This window comes from Megascapheus bottae, chromosome 33, assembly GCF_031878675.1.
Source record: "Megascapheus bottae isolate mThoBot1 chromosome 33, mThoBot2.hap1, whole genome shotgun sequence".
NCBI classification, from domain to species: domain Eukaryota; kingdom Metazoa; phylum Chordata; class Mammalia; order Rodentia; family Geomyidae; genus Megascapheus; species Megascapheus bottae.
In genome coordinates, this window is record NC_143541.1 from 6489727 (window position 1) to 6505430 (window position 15704).

A 15704-nucleotide genomic window follows, 5' to 3' on the forward strand; every position below is an offset into this window, starting at 1 on the left:
ACAAGTAAACCCAGTGGATAGTGAAGGACAAAAAATTACACTGTAAACGTTCACAACAGTGAGACCAAAGGAGGGGATCGCAAGGGCTCCATAGCTATGCGCATCTGATCCTCTGAAATGAACTCCAAGAAATGGAAATGAGAGGTTTTTACCTTTAGGTTTTCTCCCTTTATTGCTGTTTTTGACTTTTTTTCCCCCCCTTCTGTCTTGAATGTAAGTTTATCTGATTTGGGGGAAGAGAAGGGAATGGAAAGCACAGAAGTGGTGAGACAAAGGGTGAACTAATTCAGCGGTGACACCACTAGACTCGCGTGTCTAGTCACAGAAAATAAACTGTACACGTCGTGGGGGGAGGGAGGGAGAAAATGGGGAGGGGGTGACCCTGTGCTCAGTGCCTGGCTCATGAACGACCACCCCTCGGGACAGCCCCTTTACAGGAAATAAAGGAAAAAGGGAAGAGGATGTGCACTTGTCCGGAGCTGAGGAGTCTTCCCCCAGGCCGCGCCCGGGGCCTCTCCCCTCTCCCCGCTCCCACTCACCCCCAGGCCCGCCTATCCCGCCGCTCTGGTTCCTCTTGAATCCGGTGGTGCCCGGGGCCCAGGTCCCAGGGAACTTGGCTCCTGTGCGCAGGCGCGCGCGCGGCGCGCCGGTTTCCAGCGCCGTGTGGGCGGGGCCACGTCGCGCGTCATCAGCACGCGTCGAGGCTGGCGCTGTAGTTGCCGGAAGTTGGGTGGCGGTAAGTCAGCCGCGGCTGCTGAGGGAGCTATGGTGGGGAGGTGGGGGGGGGGGGTCCCCCCGCCCGCGGTGGGTCTCGGGGCCTCTGCAGAAGCGGGGCGAACTCGACACGGAGGGCGAGGGCGGTGGCCCGGAGGCGGAGGTCGCCGGGCCTCTCCGGCCGCCGTCCGGGGTCTCCTGACTGGGGGCTCCGGCCGGCCCCGGGGCGGGGGAGGCCCGGCGGCTTCGAACCCCGGTTGTCAGCGTGGAGCGGCCCGCGGTGTCGAGACGGGACGCTCGTCTCCACTCCCTGCCTCACCTTCCCCGTCTGCGGAATGGGGTGACGACGCACGGCGCCTGCGTGAGGCGCTGGGGAAAGCCAGGCAGGCGGAGGTTCGAAACCAGGCCTCCACCGGGATACGCAGCCAGATGAAGGAGGCGCCTGCCGCTTTACTTTTCCACCGAACTGAATGTCGCCAGCACAGTGCTCGCTGACACTGCCCGTGTGCAGTGCATGTTTTCAAACCCTGTCTGCGAATGCACGTCCAACAAAGATCCAAGTAATTTTTAAACAGACCACAACAAAAACCCCTGTGCGGTTGTAACGAGACTTACCTATGGCTGCAGGTTTGGGCTCTCTCTGTGTTTTGTCTCCCTTGCTCAGTATCTCTCTGTCTCTCTCTTTGGCTTTCTTTCCCACTGACTAGTAGTATTTGTTTCCTGACATCCCTGCCCTTCTGGACACACTGTTTCAGTCACAGAAAGCTTATTACTCTGGTGGTCCCTAGTTGCTCCTCCAGTTTCTGATTCCCAGAGACTTTGGGAGATGAAGGCATCTAATTCATAATTCATAATCTCAGCTCATTGGCCTGTATGGGCTCATGAGTTTCTATTTAGTACCTTATACATCTTTGGAATCTGCTTGTCTTCCACTTCCCTCCTTTTCTTTTGTCAGTCGTGGGGCTTGAACTCTGAGCTGGGGCACTGTTCCTGAGCTCTTCAGCTCAAGGCTACCATTCTGCCACTGTGCCATTTCCAGTTTTCTAGTGGTTAATTGGAGATGAGTCTCACAGACTTTCTTGATTTTGTGTGTGTGTGTGTGTGTGTGTGTGTGTTATGGGGTGTGATCTCTGGGCCTGGGCACTGTCCCTGACCTCTTCAGCTCAGGGCTACTTGCCCTACCCCTTGAGCCTCAGCCCCACTTCCTGTTCTCACAGACTTTCTTGCCTGCGCTGATGGGTTTTGGACCACTATCCTCAGATCTCAGCCTCCTGAGTAGCTAAGATTACAAATGTGAGCCACCACACCCAGCTCTTCCCTCCTTTTCTACTGTAGAGGAAGCATATTTCATCAGTGGAGAGAAAGCTCCAGGTAACAGGGAATTTTGCCTTGTTGTAGCATCCTCAGCATAGAAAAGAGTGCTTGACTCACTAGATATGCTGATTACATTTTTGTTGACTGACTAAAAGAATTGAATGCCTATTATATATGAGACATTGCAGACACCAAGAACGAGAAGGAACATTTTTTGTGAAGTCATCTTTTAGGTGGTGATGGTGGTCAAAAAATAGGACATTTTGAAAAGGGGTGGCAGATGTTATTAGTGTTGATAAGTGCTCCAAGAAAGAACACAGACAGCACAATGGGGAACAGCCCCACAAACACAGAGAGAGGGTTTCCATCTATCTACCCACCCACTCACTCAGTGGAGCTGTTTGAAAAGCAACCTGGAGAGGCATGAATTCTCTGAGGAAGGTGACAGTTGTGCTAGTCTGTCTTGAGAGGCTCATTATTTTCCAGGTTTGTATTTCAGACTTAGTTAAACTGCTTGCAGGTTTGCCTCACCTACTGCTTACTGCTCCTGTGGTTTCTCCTTTGGGAACATTTTGCCTCCTTCCATTTTTTTTTTTTTGGTCACCTGTTTGTGGAATTCTGTGCTGTGATTTTGAAACCCTTTGAGGAACCGAGTTCTGGACTCAGCTGTTCAACTATAGGGTCCCATTTCTGTTCCCAGCCAGCTTGTCACTATAGAGAATGCACATGAACATTTGTTGAACGTCTCTTGGAGCCCTGACACTGCACTGCCAGCTGAGAATACAGATACGGGTGATATCCACATCTCTGCCTCTGAGGATAAGGATAGTTTTCCAAACATGTGGAGCTCAAGTGCATGTAACTGAGGTTGAGCTATCTGGAAGCTGAGGAGTTGTAGGTTTATCCAGATCCTAAAGGATGAGCAGAATGTACTCATGGCCAAAAGATGACATTACAGCTTACAGACGAGTCAGCAGAGCTGCAGAATGATCTTGCAGGCTGAGAGGTGGCTGGAAAAGTAAGCAGGAGCCAAGGCACGAAGGCCTGTGAGCTATGGAAGGTTGAGAGCAGATAAATGTAAGACACCCAGTGTCCCAGGACCAGCTTTGTTACTGAACTCGCCTCATGAACTTGGCCAAGTCACTTTCTTTCCAGGGACCCTTTGGTTTCTTCATGTACACAGGGAAGTAGGAAAAGTGCTCTGTGGAAAAGTGCTTGCCTGGCAAGTGTGACACCCTGGGTTTTATGCCTTACAGTGTAATACACACATGCATGCATACATATACAAACTTACAGAAAATTAAATGTTTTTAGAATATTTGTGGTTTTTCTTCTGGATGTGGAGGCGTGCCCCTGTAATCCTATTTCTTGGATTCTGAGATAGGAGACTGGAGTTTGAGACTGGCCTAGATTATATAGCAAAATCCTGTCTGAAAGAGACCAAGAAAAATCATTAAATAGTTATGTCTTAAAATTAGGACCAGGAATGTAACTTAGTACTAGAGCATTTGCCTAGGATGTATAAGGCCCTGCAGTCCATCTCCAGTACTGGGCAGAAGGGGGAGTAAATGGAGGGATAGAAATGGAATGAGCCAGTGTATATGTTACTCATGTAGTTCTAAAGGATAATCAACACTCACTAACCTGTCAGCGCATGTTGCTAAGCTACAAAGTTTTTAAAGTGTCAGGTTAGCAAGCAGGGTACTAAAGAAATTTTGACATGATGTGACATGCTTTGTCTTTTTAAGCTGGGCAGCAAGTGGCATTTATACTGCTCAGGTGATCCAGGTGACCAAGTTGGATAGAGGCACTGGCTGTGCCAATTTAGATGGTGGTTGAATTTGAAAGATAGAAGTAGGGTTTGCTAGACTCAGGACTGACTGAGTTCAGGAAAGGAAGAGGCAGGATCAGGATATTAAGGAGATAAACTTGCTGTGGAAATGAAGAAGAGCAGAGTTGTTGGATTAGTGGTCTGGTCGTTCCAGACCTCTGGAACTTTGCTTGGAAGTCAGTTGGCCACCTTTACCCAGGGAATAAATGAAGGCCTTCCTTTTCCCCTCCTCTCCTCTAGCTTCCTATCTTTCTCTAGTGTTGGGAGGCCTGGTGTGTAACCGGGGGAGAATAAGCAACTGTGTGACAGAGCTGACCTGGCAGTGCTCTGTTGTGGGTCTTGACTGCTCTGGAGCTGGACCAGGACCATCTCTGGGATGTTTTCACACAGCCTCTGTCCAGGTGGCCTCTGTGCAGTCTGTGAATGCATAGTATGTGGAGGAAGGTGTCTGTCTCTGGGAGTGAGGCATGCCAGATCCTGGCTGTGACATTATAGGTGAATCCTGCTCTTGTCACAGTCACACTTTGTGTGATCTTCCAGGCAGCCAGCCTCCCGTCCCTCATGTAGCCTCAGCAGTTGGCCTGCCCAGTTCCTGTGTGTACCCATTCTAATTCTTCCTGTCAGTCTCTCCCCTGTCTTGCTTCATTATGTTGCAACTGTCAGTTGGAGCACTTCTGCTTCCTCTTCTGTCCTCTTAACTTTGTTCCAGCTGGTGAAGTGGGCTCTGTGCTCCAGGGCTGAGCACCTGTGTGTATTGGGATCCCACCTCCTTTGCCTAGTTTCTGTCATCGTCCTTTCCTCTTTGGTTTCCTCCATTTCCTCTCCCTCACTTCTGCTTCTGCCCAGCTAGTGCTTCTCACTCACATCAGCCAAACCTGTTTCCTTCCACTGCTTCCCCAAATTGGCTCTCCCCTTTGGTCCCAGACCTCTGCCTCACCCAAACTCCCTCTCACTTCTTGGCCCCTCTGGCTTTCTGGGGTTACCCTTCCCTTCCCATCCCCATCCTGCTTGTACTCTAACCTTTTCCCAGAAGTGCCAGTTTTCTCCAAGCTGTGCCCTACACTGTTCTCAGTGGTCACCTCAGGCTGTATGTGCCCGTGACCCCTACTTTGGCTCCTGGGCTTAGCCTGCCCTGAATGCCATCCTCAGAGTCCACAGGTCAGAGGCTCAGCTCCTCACCTTCCCTCTAGATCTGCCATTCTCTCTGACTTCAGTTGTGTCTCCTTTCTAGACTATGAGTCCAGATGGCAATAGATTATAGAGCTGTGCCGTGTGGCGTGCCCCCATGTGCTCATTGTGGTTACTTCCTCCTGCCCTTATCCCACAGAGTGCTACTAGAGTTTGCCATTTCAGTCACAGAGACCTGTCTCTGGGGGAGGATACCCAGAAAGGGTTCTAGAACTCATCTTAATGACATGTGAGAGCCCTTCTACCAGGGACTAGAGATATTGAGAGTGCCATATGTGGAGGTGTTTGGGGTCAGAAGTAGTGGCCCATCCACTACCTAGCCTCTGGGAAGGCTGAAAGTGCCTCTGAGTGAGGTTTCACAGTAACCAAGCAAGCCTGAAAAGAGTAAGGGAGGTGAGGGACTGCTCACCATACATGGGGCTGTGGCTGAGAGTGGGAGCACCAGGCAGATGCTGGAAGCAGGTGCAGAACCTGAGAAAGTATGAGGAAAACTGCCCGAGGCATGGGGAGAGGATGGCTCAGGCTTGTTACTACTGCCAGTAAATTCAAGAGAGCTTCATCTTGACTTAATGATGCTGATGCCTAGGTGGGAGTATAAAAGTGTTGTCTGTACACTGGGTTTACTACTTTACTATACACGTGTGTGTTGGAGTCAGGTAGAGTAATGCACATTTTTAATTCCAGCACTTTAGAGACTAAGGCAGCAAGATGATGTTTTGAAGCCAGCTTGAGCTACTGAGCAAGACTGTCTAAAAAAAAAACAACAACAATAAACCACCCATCTGTCTTTCATTATAAAGTGCATATCACTGACTAGAAGATGTGGCCTTTAAATCTGGCCTCGAAATCTGCTTTCATCTTAACAATATAACTATGCTGTAAAATATTCAGCCTGCAAAATGCAGAACTAGCACCTTCAAAGGTTACCAAAACAACAAAGAAAGTCATTCAGTTCATGGGTTGGCAAGTACACCTGTGGGCCAGATCTTGCCCTTGGCTTTTCGTTTAGTTCATGAACTGAGTGATTCTTATTTTCAAGGGTTATTAAAAAGGGAGAAGAAAATGTGACAGGAACTGCCTGTGACCTAGTGCCTAAAGTAGTTCCTGTATAGGAGAAGCTTGCTAACCCCTATCTTACCTGACTGCCTGGCACAGTAGTCCTTATGCAGCATCCCTTGGCAAACCATAATCTAATAATTGCTTGAATAATTCTCTGATGGGAAGTTCACAATCTCTCTGATCAACTTATTTCCTGATTGAACAATATTAGTAATTTTTTTTTTTTTGCCAGTCCTGGGGCTTGAACTCTGGGCCTGAGCACTGTCCTTGGGTTTTTTCAAGGCTAGCGCTCTACCACTTGAGCCACAGCACCACTTCCGGATTTTTCTATATATGTGGTACTTGAGGAATCAAACTCAGGTCTTCATGCTTGATAGGTGGGCACTCCACCACTAGGCCATGCTTCTGGCCCACTATTAGTAATTTTTGAACCATGCTGAAATTTGTCTTACTCTGCCTCAGCCATCCATTGACCCATACTGGGAGAAGAGACATTTTGTGTTGACATTCACTGAGCCACTCTAATATATGCTAGGCCCTCTGCTCAGTGATGGAAAAGGGTGGAGAAGACATGGTTGTTGCAGCAAAGGAGCACTTGGGTGTTATTTCTTGGGACCGAAACAGCTGAGCTGGAAGTATTTTGTCTCTCATCCTGACTTCTTGCCATTGGATTAGGATTTTTTCTGTGTTTATTTTTACTTATTTCTATGTTATTGTCCCATAAAATTCAGAATTAAAAAGGCTAGAAGATCATACAGTGAAAATAACTCAGTAACCCTACTTCTGACCCCTCCCCATCCATTCTTGAGAGGCAGCACTTGCTTCCTGTGGGGATTAATGTTCAAAAACAGCACCAACAAAAGTTTGGGTAAACGTGGGCAGACACTTTAGGTAAGTGCCCATTCAGTGATGTTTTCTGAGCCCCCACTCATTAAGTCATGGATGGTGACTCCATTTTGTTTTCATAAAAGTCTGAAGTTAACACCAGGGTTGGGTGGAGATGCAGCCCCAGGAGGGTTGTATTGCTTAGCCACTACCTGCTGTTTGCCTTTCTTCTTGATTGTTTTCAGTATCATTGGGAGCTTGTTCATTATGGTGTCAGTTTGCATCAAAGCCTGCCCCTGTCAGTGGGAAATGATATGACCCCAGCTCCACTTTGTGAGACTCAGGGGTTCCTGTGCATATCCTGAATGTGATGGGGACAGTTTGCACTGCTGTTGGCATCTGTTGCATTTCTTGAATATGCCTGAATGCAGTGTTGAGATGCAATAGATGTTCTTTTAGCTTTCCAAGGTAATTGGAGGCCAGTCTCACCTGTACCTTCCAAGGTTGTACAGGTTGGATGGACTTCCTTTTCAGGAAGCAGGTGATATTTGGATATAGAAGAATTACAAGTAAATGACTATACCTAAAACATGATTCTCCCAGACTCCCTTCTTACTATTACTTAAGGACCAGGGACTGTATTAATGGGATCTAGACACTCACTGGCATGTTTGTTCTACATGATTCTCTATAGATGTTTCTAGCAAATTCCTGATCACATATTGCTGCTCTTATTAAAGACTTTTCTGCTTTCTTAGCCTGTAAACAGCAATCCCTAGCCATATCCTCTTGTGAAAGAGACTGTGTTCTGTTCAGTTTTCTCAAAGGCCAAGTAGTCCAGAAAACATCTGAAGAATGTGCCTTTTCTGCAGACGCCTTTTCTTAGCTTGCCTCTCTGCCTGTCACCATCATCTTTTTTGGAATATATATTTTCACAGCTTTATTGAGGTATTACTGATGTTACCAATGGTTTCCTACCTTCTAAGTGGGTGTCCTGAGTCACTTTTCTCCAGCCTATTAAAGCCCTCTAGAGGTTTCTCTGTGTCTGGCCTTGCTAAAATTCCATCTTGATGCTCTCAGCAGGTCATCAAAACGCCTGACCTTCAAGGGAAGTTGTGGATGAGTAATGTTGCCTTTGATGCTCCATCATATGGAGGACGTTAATGTTCTTCCACAATGGATGATTGCTCTGGCATTGTGAAGCTGTAACTTCTTTTTTTTTTAAGCCTGTTTGTGTTGACTGTGTTGGAAAGGAGGGTAGCATGCGGATTACTCAAATGGCTGGCTGTTTGTTAGCTGTGTGGGGCTAATGGACATAAAGGTCCTGAAATGTGGCTTGTCCCATTGAAGCAGAAGGGCACAGAGATGGGGTGAGGTGGGGGGCTTTACATTGGATGTTTAGAGATGGGGTCTGCAAAAGAGATGGAGAGAGAGAGAGAGAGAGAGAGAGAGAGAGAGAGAGAGAGAGAGAGAGAGAGAGAGAGAGAGAGAGATATTAAAGTAGCACAAGTATCACTGGGACTTCTGGTCAGACTCACAGTCTCCTGGACTGCCTCCACTCCCAACAAGAAGAGCAGGTGGGGTCCATATGCCTCGTTTTTAAGACACCCTCATTTAGCCAGGGGTGGTGCATACCTTTAATTCCAGCACTCCAGAGGATTGCTAGTTCTAGGCTGGTGTGAGTATGTAGCAGGAGCGTGTCTCAAAGCTTTTGGTCAGGCACAGTCTGGTGGGATATGCCATAAACCACTCCAAGGCTATGGAAAATTTTAGGGACAGCAATGTGCTGCCCTTTGTGATCAATGAAGCTTGTCAATTGTGTAGAGAAAAATTTAATTATTATCATTCCCACTTGTGTGTTTTTCCCCCTAAGTTTGTTAGGCACCCATTGTGAATTTTCCATTCATTCACAATGGGACTTCTGGTGCCAACACATATTTTTAATCTGTAGAACATATTCAGCCTGTGGGATGCAGCCGCCCATGAGGAAACCAGCAGCGAATGACCTCCCCCCCACCCACCCCAAACTTGCCTGGAACATAGGTAGTCCCTCCCTGTGGTGACCCTGCCTTTGCAGATTGTTCTCTCAAGTTTCCTACGAAATTACATTTTAGAGAGCCACCCCTGAGCTTCTTCAGACAGCCTTCAGCTATTACAGCCCAGTGGCAGTGCCGTCCCTTTGTGTTCACTTGTGATGTCCTCTCATTCTGGCGTTTTGAGAAGTGTTGCTTTGAGCTATCATGGTCTACTATCCACTGTTTCTTCCTTTATTTGTCCAAATGGTTCCGTTTCTTCTTATTTCACTTCCCTCCACCACCCTCCTGCACTGCCTGCTCTAGGACTTAGCTGGGCTGTGGTTTTTCTTCCTCCCAGAAACTCATTACTGTTGTTCCCAGTAATTGAATGGTAATTCAGTTAACTGTTTAGATGAATAGATTTACTGTGATGTATGTGTACGCACATGCGTGCATGCGTGTGTACACACATGCGCGCACACACACACGAATGTTTTGATTATATCCACCTTTCTTATAGCCTTCTCCTATACTTCCCTCTCTTTTTGCTTCCCTCTACTTTCAGGCTGTTGTTATTTTAACGTCCACATATGAGAGAAAGCACGTGACATTATCTTTGTGTCTGGTTTGCTTACTTAATATGATGATCTCTAGCTCCAGCCATTGTTATGCAGTTGACATCTTATTCTCCTTTGTGGCTGAATCATACATCATTGTGTGTACATACCATATCTTCGTTATCCTTTCATCTGTTGAGTAAATATCAGCTTCTGGGATGATTCATTCATAACTTGTCTATTGTCAGTACCACTATAATAATTATGGTATGTAGGTATCTATTCGGTATACTGACCTTAATTTTTTTTTTTTTTTTGCCAGTCCTGGGCTTGAGCTCAGGGCCTGAGCACTGTCCTTGGACTTTCTCAAGGCTAGAGCTCTACCACTTGAGCCTCAGCACCACTTCCGGCTTTTTTTTTTTCTATGTATGTGGTACCAAGGAATCGAACCCGGGTCTTCATGCATGCTAGGCAAGAACTTTAACTACTAGGCCAAACTCCCGGCCCCTTAATTTTTTTTTTTTTTTGGCCGCGGATTTTTGTCAGTTTATATCCAGGTGCAGTACAGTTGAAACATGATACTTCTATTTTTAGTTTTTTGAGGAAGCACCCTACTGTTTTCCACATTAACAGAATCTATATTACCACCAATAATGTATAAAGGTTTCTTTCTCATTCTTACTAACATTTGTTATTTTTATTTTTATAATAGCTGTTTTCACAGGAGTGAGATAGAATTCCAAGGTAGTATTGATTTGCAGTTCCCGGAATGTTAAAGATAATGAACATTTTTTTCAGATATTTATTGCCCCTTTGTACTTGTTTGAGAAATATCCTTGTACATTTATTGCTTTGATTACTTATTCTTTTTTTTTTTGCCGGTCCTGGGACTTGAACTCAGGACCTGGGCACTGACCTAGAACACTTTTTGCTCAGAGTACTCTGTCACTTGAGCCACAGTGCCACTTCTGGCTTTTTCCATGTATGTGGCACCGAGGAACCAAACCCAGGGCTTTGTGCATGCTAGGCAAGCACTCTACCACTAGGCCATGCTCTTGGCCCAGATTTCTTGTTCTTTTGTTGTTAGTTTTTTTGAGTTCTTAATGTATTTGGGATATTAATCCATTCTCAGATGAATAGCTGGCAAGATTTTTTCTCCCATTGTTTTCTATGTCCATTATTGCCTTTCTGTGTAGAAGTACATTTTAGTATGAAATAATCTTGTATGTTAATTCTCGAGGATACAAACCAGATGATGATCTCAGTAGATACAGAATAAAACTTTAATAAAATTCCATATTTTCTTCTGATACGAATAGCTAGGAATAGAAGAATAATAGTGAATGTAATGACTGTTAGATCCATAATCAGTATGATACTAAACGGGGAAAACTGAAGGTTTCCTCTAAAATAAGCAATGAGGGCCGGGAGTTTGGCCTAGTGGTTAAGGTGCTTGCCTAGCATGCACAAAGACCCGGGTTCGATTCCTTGATACCACATACATACAAAAAAGCTGGAAGTGGTGCTGAGGCTCAAGTGGTAGAGCTCTAGCCTTGAGAAAGTCCAAGGACAGTGCTCAGGCCCTGAGCTGAAGCCCAGGACTGGCAAAAAACAAAAAACAAAAAAAAATAAGCAATGAGACAAGGGTACTTATTCTCATTCTTATTCCATGTACTTGAAATTTTAGTCAGAATAATCTGAGAAAAATAAAAGGGATAGAAATGGGAAAGGAGGAAGTCAAACCACACAGTATCTAGACACAAAATCAACATATAAAAATGACTAGTTTAAGCTGGGCAGTAGTGGTTCATGCCTGTAATCCTAGCTACACAGGAAGCTGAGATCTGAGGGTCATGGTTCAAAGCCAGCCTGGGCACTAATGTCCATGAGTCTGTTATCTCCAATTAACCACCAGAAAACTGAAAGTGGTTCTGAGGCTCAAGTGGTAGGGAGCCTTGAGCTGAAGAGCTCAGGGACAGCGCCCAGTCCTAGAGTTCAAGCTCCATCACACACACACACACACACACACACACACACACACACACACACAAACACACGACTAGTTTTCTTCTGTACCTCCAATAAGCGTTCTCAGAGAAATCCAGATAATAATCCCATTTCTAATATCGTCAAATGTCCTTAGGGAGAAAACCTAATCAAGGATGTGAAAGACCTCTGTATAAAAAATGCAAAACACTAAGGAAGGAAATTGTATATACTAGAAGATGGAAAGGCCGCTCATGTCTCATGTTCATGAATGAGCAGAATCAGCCTGGGCACTAAAGTTCATGGGTCTCTTAGCACCAATTAACCGCCAGAAAACTAGAAGTGGCACTATGGTTCAAAGTAGTAGAGCACTAGCCTTGAGCTAAAAAATTCTGGGACAGCACTCAGGCCCAGAGTTCAAGCCCCACAACCAAGGGGGAAAAAAAAAAAAGATGAGTAAAGTAGTGCATCCTTGTAATCCCAGCCTTCAGAATGTTGAGATCAGTTTGAATTACATAGTTAGATCGTGTCTTTAAAAAGAAACAAATAGGTGCCTGCGGCCCATTCCTGTACTTCTACTCAGGAGGCTGAGATCTGAGGGTTGCAGTTTGAAGGTAGTGTGTTCAGGAGAGTCTGTGAAACTCATCTCCAATTAATGAGCAAAAAGCCAGAAATAGAGCTGTGACTCAGGTGATAGAGTAGCAGACTCAGGCCAAAAAAACCCCCTAAAAACAAAACAAAAAAGATCAGGGATAGCACCTAGGAGACACACACGCACGCACGCACGCAACAAAAAGACAAAGTTCAGTTAGTCTGCTCTATTCTGATAGCTACAAGTAGGAGAAGCTCTTTGGGGGTTTTGTGGGGGCACCAGACAACAGGGAGCGCCCTCTAGTGTCACAGATACTGTACTAGTCTTGGGGTATAAGATCCTTACTTAGCACATGGTACTGCAGCTCTCAGGTCTCAGCGGTCCTTTAGCCCTGGACAGTGGTGGTTTTACAGGTTAACCATTGATTGTTAAGATACTCAGCCCTGAACATGTGTGCAAGTGTTAACAGTTCTGGCACCCTAGAGAATCCTCAGTGTTTGACAGCAGCTAGTGTTCTACTTGTGTTAACTCTTGCAGTGACTTGGGCCTGCAGTTTTTGTCCTCTGTACCCCTTTTTCTTTGGTGATACTGTAGTTTGAACTTGGGGCCTTGTGCTTGCTAGACAGGCACTTCTACTCCTTGAGTCATGTCCCTAGTCCCTTATTGTTTAGTTATTTTTCAGGTTGGGTCTCATGTTTGTTTTTGTTTTTGCTTTTTGCTGAGGGCTATGTTGCAAATTACAGTTCTCCTACCTTTGCCTCCCATGTAGCTATAGTACCATCACACCAAGCTTATTTGGAGAAAGGGTCTCACTAGCTTTTTATTCAGACTAGACTTGAGCTGAGATCCTCTCAACTCTAACACTGAAACCTTTTTGCTTTATGCATTTGGTTTTAGTACAAATAGACTTTTTAGTAAGACTCATCTATTTACTAACTTGCAGTTTTCAGAATTTCTCAACCTTATTTTACTAGATTTTTACAAAATTCTTTCCCAGCAAACCTGCAGAAACCAGATTAAACACCATGATTAAAGTTACTCTCAAAGCATATAGTACCTTGTTAAAGTGCTGCATACTGGATAATTTCTTATAAATTATGCCTCTTATAGTCAAGACACATTTGTACCTTTCCAAATTAGAGACTTTTATTATGTGTTGCATAAGGAATACTGAATACTGTATCTTCCGAAATGTAGTTATTCGTGGGACATGGCCTAGCCTTGAGGAAGTTTGATGGAGCCTATTTTTTAAATAAATTTGCTTGTTAGCTAAAATGTTATTTTAAATATGTCAAAAGACATTAAAAGTCTCTTTAACTGAGACAACCTAGAGAACCTGTCCTTTTAATCTTCATTTTAAATAATTTCCTCAGGATCCTGTTTAAATGCAAGTACCACATCCCATAGTTAGCAAGGCATGCTGGCTACTTCTCTTCCACAATAGGTATGACACGACAGAATCAGAAGAGTACATCATAAAAAGTCTCATGTAGAATATTTTAGATTACCATTCAAAGTCACTAAAGGAGCTTATAAAGAATCCTGGTGAAATGAAATTCTTGCATTGGCTTTTATGTTTGAATTTCTATCTGTAGAAGGTGAGATTTTCAGTACTGAGTTTTAATTTATGCAGGAATGAAGTTAAATCAAATTACAATATATAAGAAGTTTTGTTGGTATTACAAAATAAAATTGAAAGTACGAACAAAAAGTATCAAAAATACAGATGGATAATTGCCTAAAAATTAATAGTTGGATTTTCAGGCTATTTTAAAAGTTGAAATTTTTATTTTTTATGTAGATACAAGGACATATTTGTGTGTGTGTGTGTGGGGGGGGGTTATGGGGCTTAAACTCGGGGCCTGGGCGCTGTCCTTCAGCTCAAGGGTACCACCCTGCCCCTTGAGCCCAGCCCCACTTCCCATTTTCTAGTGATTAATTGGAGATAAGAATCTCATTCTTTAGTGCCCGGGCTGGCTTTGAATTGGCTGGCTTTGAACCGCTATCCTCAGATCTCAGCCTCCTGAATAGCTAGGATTATAGGCATGAGCCACTGCGCCTGGCAAAGGAAATAATTTTTAACATTCATTCTAACCATTGTTTGACTTGGATTTTTTTTGCCAGTCTTGGGATTGAGCTCAGGGTATGAGCACTGTCCTTGGGTTTTCTCAAGGCTGGAGCTCTACCAATTGAGCCACAGCATCATTTCTGGTACGCAGGAATCAAACTCGGGTCTTTGTGCATGCTAGGCAAGCACTCTACCACTAGATCAAACTCCCAGCCCCTGACTTGGCTTTTAAAAATGTTAATCCTTAGAGTTGAAAGTTTTTCTTACTTAAATGTCCATATAATATCATCCTCTAGAAGGTAGTTAACGTACTTTATAACCAACTTTAATTCAAGATTTCGTTTTAAGATTTAGCTGATGGTATAAATTAATTTAGCCTATGAAATGTGTAAGACTTTTCCATCATCTGCAGCTATCTAAAAGTGGAGAATTAAACCAGTATCAATATAAAACTGTATAGCTAAGTATAGAGGAATAAGGAAATCAACTTGATCTCAGACAGAAAACCAGATTAAAAATAGTAAAACTGTATTGCCTGGCATTGAGAGAGCAAGAGGCACCAGTGTAGGGAGGCAGGGCTGTCCACACCTGTCCTGGCTGGATGTCAGCAGATGTTTACATGTTCAGTGTGGGAGAGGCTAAACGAATTCCCCACAACACACATCACGAGGGCCCAGGCACAAAAATCTCTAGCAAATATGATTGTTACGGAGGTTATTTTAATTTTTCCCTTGGCAAAGGCAGTATTCGGATATTGAATGTGCTATGCTAATTGAAAGCTACTGGCACAGTTGGACATAGCCTGAATAAAATCATGCTTAGACTGACTCCAGCAGACTGCAGATCCCCACAGTGCATTCTTCTCACACTGGGTCTGTGCAGCTGGAGAACGTGCAAGGAAGAACAAGCTAGAGAGCATGCCTAATCCCTGGAATGCTTGATGACTAGAATGCCCTGACTCACTGGATGATTGAAGGAAGGAAAGGAAATATTCACATACACAAACTCCCTGTGTTTTTAAAAGATAACGAGATTTAAAAGAAAAAGAAATTGGGCCTCACAGGAGATGGGGGGACATTTACCCTGCCTTCCCCTCTTTAGCTGGCTGGGAAGCTAAACGGTTGAAGATTTCCAGCCTCCAGTATCTGTCTGTTTTTAACTGGCTGGGCTGTGGAGTTTGCACTTGTAGGATTCACTAGGAGCACACAAGGTGCCGACAATCTCTGAGACATGGTTGTCTCAAAAGAGTATCACTGTGCACCAGTCAGATTGACAAGAAAGGAAGATTAATGCATAGGAGTTAGGCCAGGGCTGGAGTATCGTAGAGTGCTTGCATGACATATCTGAAACTCTGCGTTCACCCCCTGTGCCCAAACAAGCAGTTAAGGCCAGAAAGAGCCTTTTTGTAATTATATAAAAATCTCATTTGTATCATAAGGAAACTAATCTTTTTTTGGCCAGTACTGGGGCTTGAACTCAAGGCCTGGGCACTGTTCTTGAGCCAGTCTATGCTCAAGGTTACTAGCACTCTACCATCTGAGCCACAGTGCCACTT

General features: G+C 44.7%; 1 protein-coding gene across 1 annotated transcript in view; it reads left to right on the forward strand.

Annotated features, from left to right (window-relative positions):
* Positions 1–722: 722 nt before the first annotated feature.
* Positions 723–15704, forward strand: part of Atg7 (autophagy related 7) — a 154752-nt gene continuing 139770 nt past the window's right edge. Inside the window, exon 1 of the mRNA XM_090323928.1 lies at positions 723–736. The gene's annotated coding sequence lies outside the window, so the exon portion shown is untranslated. The remainder of the gene's footprint in view (positions 737–15704) is intronic.